The sequence below is a fragment of the Nerophis lumbriciformis genome, linkage group LG11, assembly GCF_033978685.3.
Source record: "Nerophis lumbriciformis linkage group LG11, RoL_Nlum_v2.1, whole genome shotgun sequence".
Taxonomy (NCBI): domain Eukaryota; kingdom Metazoa; phylum Chordata; class Actinopteri; order Syngnathiformes; family Syngnathidae; genus Nerophis; species Nerophis lumbriciformis.
In genome coordinates this window covers 34,935,828-34,948,515 of record NC_084558.2, presented here as the reverse complement: position 1 = coordinate 34,948,515, position 12,688 = coordinate 34,935,828, and the positions used below count along the sequence as shown (strand labels likewise).

The window sequence follows — 12,688 nt, the reverse complement described above, 5'->3', positions numbered from 1 at the left end:
TGGAATCTGATCGGCCCCTAGCTAAATGAGCTTGCCCGGTGCATACACTAGGGATGTAACGATACAGTTATTGTGACTAAAATGATCACGGTTATCAATATTATCACTATCACTAATTATCACTGATCGGTATCGGACGATTTTCATGATTTTTTATTTGTATTTTTTTTAAACCACAGCTCGTTTGCATTAAAGTTACAGACACACAAAACGCTCACTAAAAGTATTTTTAAACTGTCTAAATCAGGTGTGTCAAACTTGTTTTCATTGAGGGCCACATCGCAGTTATGGTTGCCCTCAGAGGGCCAATTTTAACAGTGAATAACAAACAGTATGAATAGAAATGTGTATATATAAAATGTGTATGATTGTCTGTATTTGATTGTCTTTTTTTATGTACACTGTACAAAACAAAATCTTTAGATTGTACTGTTAAAAACTGGCAGCTCAGTTGCCACAATTTTACCGTAATATTTGCTTTTTTTTTTTTTTACACCATATAAAATAAATAAATAAATAAATGGAATTAAATTAAATGAAATGGAAAACGGTACCACTATTTTTTCCATGCTAGTTTTTTTATACTGTAAAATCTACGGTTGTTGTGTTATTATAGTGTATTACTGAATAACGGTACAAAAGTGGATTTTGTAAAAAATGTTACTGTAAATTTTTTGCATGCACAATTTGTTGGATTGAAATCATAAATCAAGCAGATATTTAAGTATGTTTTATCTTTATTTGAACAAAACCATTGTTTTGAAATGTATGATGATGTATTATTTTGTTTTATTATTAGAGTGTATGATTAAAGTGTAAATATATGTAATTGCACAAAGTACATTTATTTTTGTAATACATTTATTAAGAAAAGATAAGGTACTTTATTAACACATATTATTTCCAACCTTTCGGGGGCCACCCAAATTGATGTGGCGGGCCAGATCTGGCCTCTGGGCCTTGAGTTTGACACCTGTGGTCTAAATTCTAGTATCAACGCAACATTTCGGACAGCTAATTTCTAATACACTATTGTAGAGCTGCACAATTAATCAAATTGTAATCATATTTACAATTGCTTGGATTTACACGATGTCACGTCCAGATCATTAAGTATGCGTGGTGGTCAAGCTACCTCTGTTCTCTATGGGTACTAGGCGCCATTTAGCCTTTCACGAAGAAAATTGCCCTATGCTTGCATTGTTTTTGGCTGTACAATCCGTTCAAATTGCAAAAAGGATAAACGTTTCTTCAGAGTGCCTTGAGAGGTAATCAAGAAGGGCGGGAGAGTGCAAGATTTTAGGAAATGATGACGACAAAAGTGGCTCTTGAACATAGCACTCCAGTCCAAGGCAGCAGAGTCGAAAAACCCCACAAGTTTGCACTGATCACTTCGTTAAAGATTTGTTTGATATATTTGTAATATACTTAACTTGTTTAGTATTTCCCATTAAAGTATTATCTTGATAATGTTTGTATTTTTATTTTTTAACAAACAGAAATCAGAAATTCACAGTCAATAATGTTTTGTCAGGAAAGCTACTTCTACCTCTCCACTCTTATTTATTTTGTACACACATGTGTCAAGAGTACATATGACAACAGGACAAAAATCAAATATGAAGATGATTCAGTAATTGTTAGTTTGTTAAATAGATATGCAATCACGGGTGTCAAGACACAAAGTTACTGTATTTTTCGGATTATAAGTCACTCCGGCCGAAAATGCATAATAAAGAAGGAAAAAAACATATATAAGTCGCATTTTTGGGGGAAATTTATTTGATAAAATCCAACACCAAGAATAGACATTTGAAAGGCAATTTAAAATGAATAAAGAATAGTGAACAACAGGCTGAATAAGTGTATGTTATATGAGGCATAAATAACCAACTGAGAACGTGCCTGGTATGTTAACGTAACATATTATGGTAAGAGTCATTCAAATAACTATAACATATAGAACATGCTATACGTTTACCAAACAATCTGTCACTCCTAATCGCTAAATCCGATGAAATCTTCTTCCTCGGTGTCGCTTCTAAACAACTCTGCCAACTCCAAAGGTATGCACCGCTTCCTCTTGCCGTTTTCTGCTGCATATTTCACTACGTCCAGCTTGTAATCTGCAGTATATGATTTCCTTTTCGGTGCCATTTTTGTTCAGCCCTTCTCAGTTTTTATAAGTTACCGCCAATGTTGAAATGATCCATTTTTATAGCTACGGACGTAGTAGCAGGTAGCGTCCCATGACCCACAATGCACTTCTGCCATGACGCACAATGCACTTCTGCCATGACCCGCCCCCGCCAAATTTTTATTGGTTGACGTGTGTGTGACGATTCCTGACGTGTGTGTGACGATTACTGACATTCGCATCGGCTCTTACTGGAATGAGATAAATAATATTATTTGATATTTTACGATAATGTGTTAATAATTTCACACATAAGTCGCTCCGGAGTGTAAGTCGCACCCCCGGCCAAACTATGAAAAAAACTGTGACTTATAATCCGAAAAATACGGTAAATTATGAAATGCAACCTTACCCTAGCAAAAACGATGCATTAATTATCAGGGAGAGTCATGATACCAATGTCCTTGCAATATTAAGAAGTTGTAGGTTTCTTTTCCAAGCTTTCATCTGTTTTTCCGTTGAAAATGAAGTCTGGAGCACAAGATACTTAGATATGTCTGGGAACTCCACCAACGGATAGTCCTTGATACCATTAGTTTAATTTTTTTTTGCTCGTATCTGCCATTTGCAGGAAGATCTTGGCCAATCTGGCTTAGTTGACGACCACAGTTTTCACTTTCGGGAAGAAGTCACGTGACAGAATACAAACAATTTTGGCTGCCACTATTACGTGAGGGTAATCGCTTTCAATGTTAACATTAAAAAGCAAGCTCCGCTGTATATAAAATCAAGCACTTTCATAGCCCGCGACGGTAAAAAAAAAAGCAACAGCGGCTCGTCTTAAAGCCCCGTGAAGCCTCCTGCGCCCACGCCAAAGGCTACTGTGTATGGGCACAAAGCTCCATGACCTGCAGCCGGTCGCCTTGTTGTATTTTGTTTCACTTCCATGGAGTGCATCAAAGACCGCACGGCTGTTGAGCCTGGTGACTCTTTTCCATGGAGTGCCAACATTTCTCGCTGGTGTTCTGGTAAGACGTACTCTCAATATGAATTCATGCACATTATAAATACAGGGATTGCGGCAAGAATGTGGTACACCCTGGACATTACCTAATAGAAATGCTGGACAAAGTGTGTCCCTTGACAGCTCAATACGGAACGTCCATCCATCCATCCATCCATTGCCTACCGTTTGTCCCTTTCGGGGTCGCCTGGGGTGCTGGAGCCTATCTCAGCTGCATTTGGGCGGAAGGCGGTGTACACCCTGGACACCCTCTTCACAGGGCCAACACAGATAGACAGACAACATTCACCCTCACATTCACACACTAGGGCCAATTTAGTGTTGCCAATCAGCCTATCCCCAAGTGCATGTCTTTGGAGGTGGGAGGAAGCCGGAGTACCCGGAGGGAACCCACGCAGTCACGGGGAGAACGTGCACACTTCGAGCCCGGGATTGAACTCAGGACCTTCGTATTGTGAGGCACATGCACTAACCCCTGTTCCATCGTGCCGCCCCAATACAGAACGTGTACTTTTGTTTCTAAATATGAAACGATTCGGTTTTTCAAGGAACGGTTGGCAACCCTATTTAAGTAGCATTCATGCTAGCGACACCGTCCTCACATTCATGTTTCGCTTTAAAATGCCATTTTAAACTTGATGTGCGCCGATGATTAGAAAGTTTGTCGCTGCAATACTGATTAATTACCTCAGTTTCATCTAAAATGTAATCAATGTTTGTTTTGTCTTTCACTGGTGTGTGGCGTGATCACTGCTTGTGCATAATGTGCGCTGCCTTACAGAGTCGGTCAAAACAAACACTGTGATTAATCATTCATTTATGGTAATGCAATATATATTTTTTTTATTAATCACATGCGTTAACGCGTTAACATTGGTAGCCCTAACAAGAACACACGTCCCCCCCCCAGGATTTTAAAGATGATAAAAAAAACGCTTGCAAGATGCGGCTAATGGGAGTCACCGTTGTAGTTTTCAAAGCCCCCTAAACAACTTCAAAACCCTTCATAAACGTGTTATATACACACTGCAAGAGTGTGTGTGTGTGTGTGTGTATTAGAGATGCGCGGTTTGCGGACACAACCGCGGAGTCCGCGGATTATCCGCGGATCGGGCGGATGAAATTTAAAAAAATAAGATTTTATCCGCTCGCGGGTCGGGTCGGGCGGATTAATTAGATATATATATATTTTTTTTTTTTTTTTTGCGGGTGGCAGTTAAACCAATTGGGAAATATATATACATAGTTAAATGTTGTTACCCACATACGAAAAACGAGCAGGCACCTGCAGCATATGCCACAACAGAAGAAAAAAAAAAAAAAGATGGACACTTTTACGGAGCGGAGGGACGCCTCGCCGGGGTCCGGGACCAAGGCTCCTTCCCCCGAGAGGGCCCCACGTCCAGGGTCACTACCGCGCCCACCGCACCGACACCCCGCCTCGTCCGCTTTCGCCGCGGCCGGCGTCACGCGCAGCAGGTAAGCAGTTTACCTGCCCGCCACCCCCGTGGCCGGGGGCTCGTAACATGGGTCACTCCGCGCGCTCCGCCCGCGCAGCTTACCTGCTTGCTCGCAAAATGATTATTAGCATTCAGACAGGTTAAAATGTTGCTAAAACCATCACTTTTCTATCAGTCACAGTGACTTTTCAAAACAAAAATATTACAGCAAAAATCATATGGGTTGATTGACATGTTTATTCTGTAAGCTAACTTCAATAGTTTGAAATTATTTTGACAGTTAATGCCAGTTATCCTGTCAACCTTTCACAAGACTTCAATTTGTTCATTGAAAGTATAAATAGTATAAACACTTTTAACAGTATGTCGTGCTGTGAAATACAGCCGACAGGATGGCGCACCAAACACAAAGCAAGGCCATGCTGCAGGAGAACAAAGGACTTCTTTCATTTAAGGTTTGTGATAAACCATCAAACTCATTCGTTAAAAGGACTCTATAGTAATATAAAGCAAATTTTTCTGGACATTATCATGCAAGAAAAGTTTATTTTTGGGATCGCGATCACCGCGTAATGATTTTTAAAGGTTGCATTACATTATTAACTGTCCCATGTGATCAGCCAGTGCGATTGGAAGTCCATGCTCAATTATTGCCTCCGTAAATAAAACTTCGGCATTTATCACATCCAAAGAATCTGTTTGGGCGACGAAAAACGTTGAAAGTTTTCCACTTGTATCGCTAGCAACGGCATTAGACTTGTGTTTTTTTGTCCCAACGTGGTCTTTTACATCACTAATTCCTCCGTGTCCGATCGAAAAATCTTGTCTGCACAAGGTGCAATTCGCGTAGTTTTCACACTTTTTTTTTTATTTTTATTAATATTAGATATATAACAACGGGCGGATGGCGGGCGGATGTAGTTCTGATCAAACGTTACATCGGGTGGATGGCGGATGGATGACGACTTTCTGCCGCGGTTGCGGATGAAATAAATTGCCTATCCGCGCATCTCTAGTGTGTATATATATATATATATATATATATATATATATATATATATATATATATATATATATATATATATATATATATCCATCCATCTTCTTCCGCAGATATATATATGTATATATATACATATATATATATATATATATATATATATATATATATATATATATATATATATATATATATGTATATATGTATATGTATATATATGTATACATATAAAATGTAGGAACAGACACGTTGGTAACAATATGTAATATGTACAATATTTACCGTATTTTGGTAATTTTAAGCATTACCGGAACTGATTTCCTCAGCGCATTTATGTCCGTTTCCACAGCAACGCACTTCCGATTTCCGGCAACAAATGTGTGTTCCTACTTCGGGAAAGCGAGTGTTTTCTAACCATGGCAGACTTGGTAACAAACAACGAAGATGACTATTTTTGGACAAATGAGGATTCATAACTTTATCATTTTGAACCTGAATATACGTAGGATGAACTGCTGGTTCTAAAAGTTAACATGAAGGAAGGTGAAGTGAAGTGAATTATATTTCTCTAGTGACTCAAAGTGCTTTACATAGTGTAACCCAATATCTAAGTTACATTTAAACCAGTGTGGGTGGCACTGGGAGCAGGTGGGTAAAGTGTCTTGCCCAAGCACACAACGGCAGTGACTAGGATGGCGGAAGCGGGGATCGAACCTGAAACCCTCAAGTTGCTGGCACGGCCGCTCTACCAACCGAGCTGAAACGGCTGAAACGTTGAAGCAGACGGAAGCTGAGAGAGTGAAGTCGGCATGTTTTTTACGCTGTAAATGTGGAACTTGGAGCCAAGCTATTTTGACATAAATGGAGTGCTTCCCCCCCAAAAAACTACAAAAACTTTCCCGGCCAGCTGGACCAAACAGACAACTGTCCATCAAGTGAGTCAGTATAATATTGATCATGATACACGCAGCACGTCATGCTTGTTATTACAACTACAGTACATACACTGTCGAGCTAAACAAAACATGAAATGTGGGCTAATACTTTACAGATACTGTAATATGATTGTTCATGTTTTTCAGTCAGTACAGATTGGTGTCCTATCGCATTGCGTTGTGCATTACAAACTCAAACACGATTCAGGTACTGACGTAGAAGCTAGCTTATCTCTTGCCGTTGCTAGCTTTTGCGGCTAATGCCAACGCAACGCAATGCAATGTGTTGCAATGTGTTAGTACGCTGGAAAAATAGTTTCTCTGTGTTCGCTCTTACAATAACAATGTCACCACAGCTTGGTTATTATACAGGTTACACGTAAATTAAGTATTGTTGGCGGTTTTTAGATGCGTTTTTAAAGTGATTTAGAGGTAGAATTGATTGCTCCCAATAGCTCCATTGCTAGCCACCTAGGACAAGCTGATTTTTACATGTTAGACTGCAAAAAAACAACAACATTGTCTTCTTGTCTCTTATGATTGTGAACAATAGGCAAAATTAAAAATAAAGAAAGTGCAGTTCCCGTTTAATGTTAATGAGTATACAATGTTATGCAGAGGTGTACTTATAACAATTTTCGAGGCAAATGATATTATTATTTGTGGCGGAGAAGGGCGGTATAATAGAAAATAATTAAGAAGCACTGAATTACATGATATCACGTTCACGCCCCTAAGGCCTACCCCCAAACCCCCCAAACCCTATGATTTACCTAACGTAATCACCGTGATTTCAATACTGACACATACATCCATCCATCCATTTTCTACCGCTTGTCCCTTTCGAAGTCTAATGGTTATTATTATTTTGGGCATAGTTGTGCATCCCTGCAATGTTGTGTAAACGTTGAGGTTGATTTAAAAATGGGTGTCAAATACTACCTAATGGGACCTTTGAGTTTGAAGTAGCCAATAATAATCCTGTGACTCGTCTTTCTCTGTAACCTCCGACCCCGCCCATCTGTCTTCCACAGTTCTTGAATCAAAGCAGTCCCTCCTCCTGTTACATCACTGCTGCTACCCCACAGGCAGCTGCTGTCTCCATCCATATTTAACGCACATTACTTAGACATGAACGCTTGCTCCACTCTTACACCGGTTGCAAAGGTCCGTTTGGGGGAATGCCTTTCGTACGAGGGTCCGTTTATTTCCCCGCTATAGTATGCAGTTTGCATGTAAGAGCTGAGTAATGTCTGCCATCACCTTAGTATGCAAGCGTTACCTCATGTGTGTCTCTGTCTCTCTCTCCTAGGCGGCTGGCAGCTGATGACATAGACAAGTCAAAGGGTAAGAACTGCCTACTTTCACTTCACTCACATCGTAGCATATAATCCCTCATGCACAGGGTTCATCTCGAAGGCTCTACCTGGATTTTTACATCCGTGTGACTTGTGTAGAACAGATCTGCTTGCTTGTTACATGGTTCAGGGCGCTCTATACTTTCAAGCAGTTGTTTTTTTTAAATTTAAAATAGGGGCGCTGCAGGTTTTTTGGCATGTCAGCGGCTTGTAAACATAACAATGTTTACACATGAGCTGATGATTTACGGTTAGCCACCTGAGCCCACTTCTGTATTTGTATGCCATCTTTATCTCATCATTTATCTACCTGCATCACATATCAAAGTCTTTTCATTAGTAGTTTTTCATACAACTGTGTTTAATGGAATGAATTAATATTGTATTTCCTTTTTTTTTGTGCACCCTTGCTAATGTGTGATGGGTGCAAGTTCGTTATATGCATGTACGTGTGAATTCCACAAAATTACAAGTATTAGAGGTTAAATAAATGGAGTCAAACTGCAGGATAGCTTCATTCTTAGCATGTGAAGCAATATTGTGTTTTATTTGCACCATAATGTAAATGGTTAAACAGTAACCATGGTCTACAAATATATATATATATATATATATATATATATATATATATATATATATATATATATATGTATATATATAGTGGCTTTATTTACCATATTTTTCGGACAATAAGTCGCAGTTTTTTTCATAGTTTGGCCGGGCTCCAGTGCGACTTACATATGTTTTTTTCCTTCTTTATTATGCATTTTCGGTAGGTGCGACTTATACTCCGAAAAATACGGTACTCAACTGCAGAAAGTTCCAGACACCTGGTTAGGGATGTCCCGATCCGATATTTGGATCGTATCGGCAAGGCATGGGAAAATGCCGATCCAGATCCAGTTTAAAAAAAAACTCCGGTCCGTGTTTTCCAACGCACCGATTTAAATAATACATTCCACTTTTCTGCTGCTCCCTAATTTCCGTTCCGCATTTTCCAGCACACCTTCAACACATCCACAGGCACGCAGTTGTTTTTAGCTGCTGGCATTACACGACAGGCTCTTCTCACTCTTTCCTGTGTCTCCCTCTCACAGACAGCGAGCGCACCTTCTTACACACGTCACATACTGTCACGTTATACGTCACATACGTATACGTCCTCCCCGAGCAGAGAGGTAGCAGCATGGCTAACGTTAGCTGTGATGCTAGCGCAGCCGCTAAGGTGCGCGCCTGCTCAAACGTCCTCTGCGCACGGCAAATCTATGCCACGCACAAAATCAAATAAAAAAATAAGCGCATAACAATTTTCGACACACGGACACGACAGAGAAAACCGTTTTCGTTATCATTGTTCAAATATTGTAATGTCTGTCGAGACGCTTATCTCCGTTCGGTGCCACACGCCCACACCATCAAAATGCTGAGGCAAAAATTTCCACATCAACACCGTCTGAAAAAAATTAGTGATCTATTTAGTTGTGATTTCTTTCTCTGCATGAAAGTTTAAAAGTAGCATATATTAATGCAGTATGAAGAAGAATGTTTTAATGTAGACATGCAAGCCTTGAAAGAAAATTTTGAAAATCAAGACTACATTTCCTGCAAATGGGTGCTTTTCTACCCTATATTTTAACTTTAGATTTATTCTCATATCAAACTCTTTTGGCTGTCTTTTTGACACTTACATCCGGCGCCCCCCTCCACACCCCGGATTATAAATAATGTAAATAATTCAATGTGATTATCTTGTGTGATGACTGTATTATGATGATAGTATATATCTGATAGTATATATCTGTATCATGAATCAATTTAAGTGGACCCCGACTTAAACAAGTTGAAAAACTTATTGGGGTGTTATCATTTAGTGGTCAATTGTACGGAATATGTACTTCACTGTGCAACCTACTAATAAAAGTCTCAATCAATCAATCAAAACACATAGAATCATCATACTGCTGTGATTATATGCATCAAGTGTTCATTCAAGGCTAAGGCAAAATATCGAGATATATATCGTGTATCGCAATATGGCCTTAAAATATCGCAATATTAAAAAAAGGTCATATCGCCCAGCCCTAGTTTCAATGATGCCATTTCTGTTTGTCATGTATAATTTTGTCTATTTTGTGTTTATCCTTGAATAAACAGGTCAGTTTCTTGTTACCAACCATTGTGTATTATTCAAACTCCCCTAATTCAGCTGGCTAGTTGTTATCAAGAGTACTAAAACCCTTTTCAACATGATTCTGACAACTAAGTAGGCTAAATAACTTTAAACTTTAATACATGCTTGGATAGGCCAGTATCGGTCAGTATCGGTACCGGTCAGTATCGGTATCGGATCGGAAGTGCAAAAACAATATCGGTATCGGATCGGAAGTGCAAAAACCTGGATCGGGACATCCCTACACCTGGTGTAAGTATACTAAATAAATTAAAAAGTGTGAACTTTGTTAAAATACATTCATAATTGTTTTCACATGACTATAAATACCGGTAGATGACATTTGTAGGTAGGTGGTGCTTTGGAATCCATCTTCAATTTAACACAGATTTCCTCAAAGTTGTTTAAATCTTACACAAATGGTCCAAGGCCAATTAGTTGCACAGACGTTTTGATTGATGTTGCTCAAATTTGACACACAATTACTAGTCAGCCCCCTAAAGGTGTGTACCAATTTTTGCGATGATTGGCCTAAACATCCTAAAGTCACTGTGTCGAGCATGTGTGAGAAATTTCAAGTCAATCCAACACAATGTGGGGGGTTAAATAACACGCTGTGGGCTGTACTTTTTTTCTTTTCTTTTTTACAAGACCTACAGTATATTACAACGTCATAGTTTCCAATCCATATCTACAATATTGTTATACGTGGAATTAGGTCAAGCAGTAGTAAGTAGATTGATGGTTAAAAGAGTTAAGAACGGTTGAGTATTCATTCTGGCTGGTGTATAAAGATCTAAGATGACATCATAGGCACAAAAAAGGGAATTACCACACTGAAATGCTTTGTGTGCAGTCATCTACAATAAATCATAATCAACTATGGACAGCAAGACAAGATTGAAAGCATCATTGAAAACTATTGGACCTCAACAGCACGTGGAATTCCACTTTTGGTTATTTCACTTTTAATGGTGAGGTTTTCTTTGGAAAGGAGTGGCTTTAATGAAATGTCAAAGTGGTGGGCAATAAAATCAGATTTACAGGGGGAGAACAGCATCTGAGGGTGCTGACTTGATAAAATAGTGTTGCTTTGTGTAAGAGTTACACTAATGGTTTCCTTTTGTAGTCTTTTTTTATTACTAAGCTCACATGAAAAATAAGACATGTCCTGTTTCTACCACTGATGACCTGATTTAAAGAAAAGTGTTCTGCATTTTTTCTCGGAATCTCCTCAACAATTTAGCAGGTGGCTCTTCTGTTTTTACCTGCTTTGTCAAGGACCTGCAGCAAAAATCCTACAGGAAAAGCCTTTTGCTGTTTTTAGGAGAGGAAAAAGCTTGTCAAATACCATTTACATGACGGTAGAGGTCTGCTGTTTTTAAGGATCTACTGCAAAAACACAAGTCTACAATCATCAAAACGGCAGTCATTTTCTGCTGCTTTTAGGAATCAACTGCAAAAATGCCAGTCTAAGATCCTCTACAGCAGAGGTGTCCAAACTTTTTGTGCCAGGGGGCCACATTGGGCTAAAATAATTTGGTCGAGGCCCGAAAGCCGACTGCATGTAAAGTAACTATGTATGTATGTATATATATATATATATATATATATATATATATATATATATATATATATATATATATATATATATATATATATATATATATATATTTATATATATATATGTATGTGTGTGTGTGTGTGTGTGTGTGTGTGTGTGTGTGTGTGTGTGTGTGTGTGTGTGTGTGTGTGTGTGTGTGTGTGTGTGTGTGCGTGCATATATTATATATATATATATATATATATATATATATATATATATATATATATATATATATATACAGGTAAAAGCCAGTAAATTAGAATATTTTGAAAAACTTGATTTATTTCAGTAATTGCATTCAAAAGGTGTAACTTGTACATTATATTTATTCATTGCACACAGACTGATGCATTCAAATGTTTATTTCATTTAATTTTGATGATTTGAAGTGGCAACAAATGAAAATCCAAAATTCCGTGTGTCACAAAATTAGAATATTACTTAAGGCTAATACAAAAAAGGTATTTTTAGAAATGTTGGCCAACTGAAAAGTATGAAAATGAAAAATATGAGCATGTACAATACTCAATACTTGGTTGGAGCTCCTTTTGCCTCAATTACTGCGTTAATGCGGCGTGGCATGGAGTCGATGAGTTTCTGGCACTGCTCAGGTGTTATGAGAGCCCAGGTTGCTCTGATAGTGGCCTTCAACTCTTCTGCGTTTTTGGGTCTGGCATTCTGCATCTTCCTTTTCACAATACCCCACAGATTTTCTATGGGGCTAAGGTCAGGGGAGTTGGCGGGCCAATTTAGAACAGAAATACCATGGTCCGTAAACCAGGCACGGGTAGATTTTGCGCTGTGGGCAGGCGCCAAGTCCTGTTGGAACTTGAAATCTCCATCTCCATAGAGCAGGTCAGCAGCAGGAAGCATGAAGTGCTCTAAAACTTGCTGGTAGACGGCTGCGTTGACCCTGGATCTCAGGAAACAGAGTGGACCGACACCAGCAGATGACATGGCACCCCAAACCATCACTGATGGTGGAAACTTTACACTAG

The 12,688-nt window shown here is 38.8% G+C and overlaps 1 protein-coding gene across 4 annotated transcripts in view; it reads left to right on the top strand.

Moving 5' to 3' along the window:
• The first annotated feature begins 7,629 nt into the window (after window positions 1–7,629).
• The window catches only part of LOC133610463 (supervillin-like), an 81,325-nt gene continuing 76,266 nt past the window's right edge, over window positions 7,630–12,688 (top strand). For 2 of the 4 annotated variants that reach the window (XM_061966747.2, XM_061966748.2), the window contains exons 1-2: window positions 7,634–7,791; window positions 7,869–7,903. The gene's annotated coding sequence lies outside the window, so the exon portion shown is untranslated. Of the gene's footprint in view, window positions 7,792–7,868; window positions 7,904–12,688 lie in introns of all 4 variants that reach the window. The other 2 variants (XM_061966746.2, XM_061966745.2) reach the window with 2 other exon arrangements.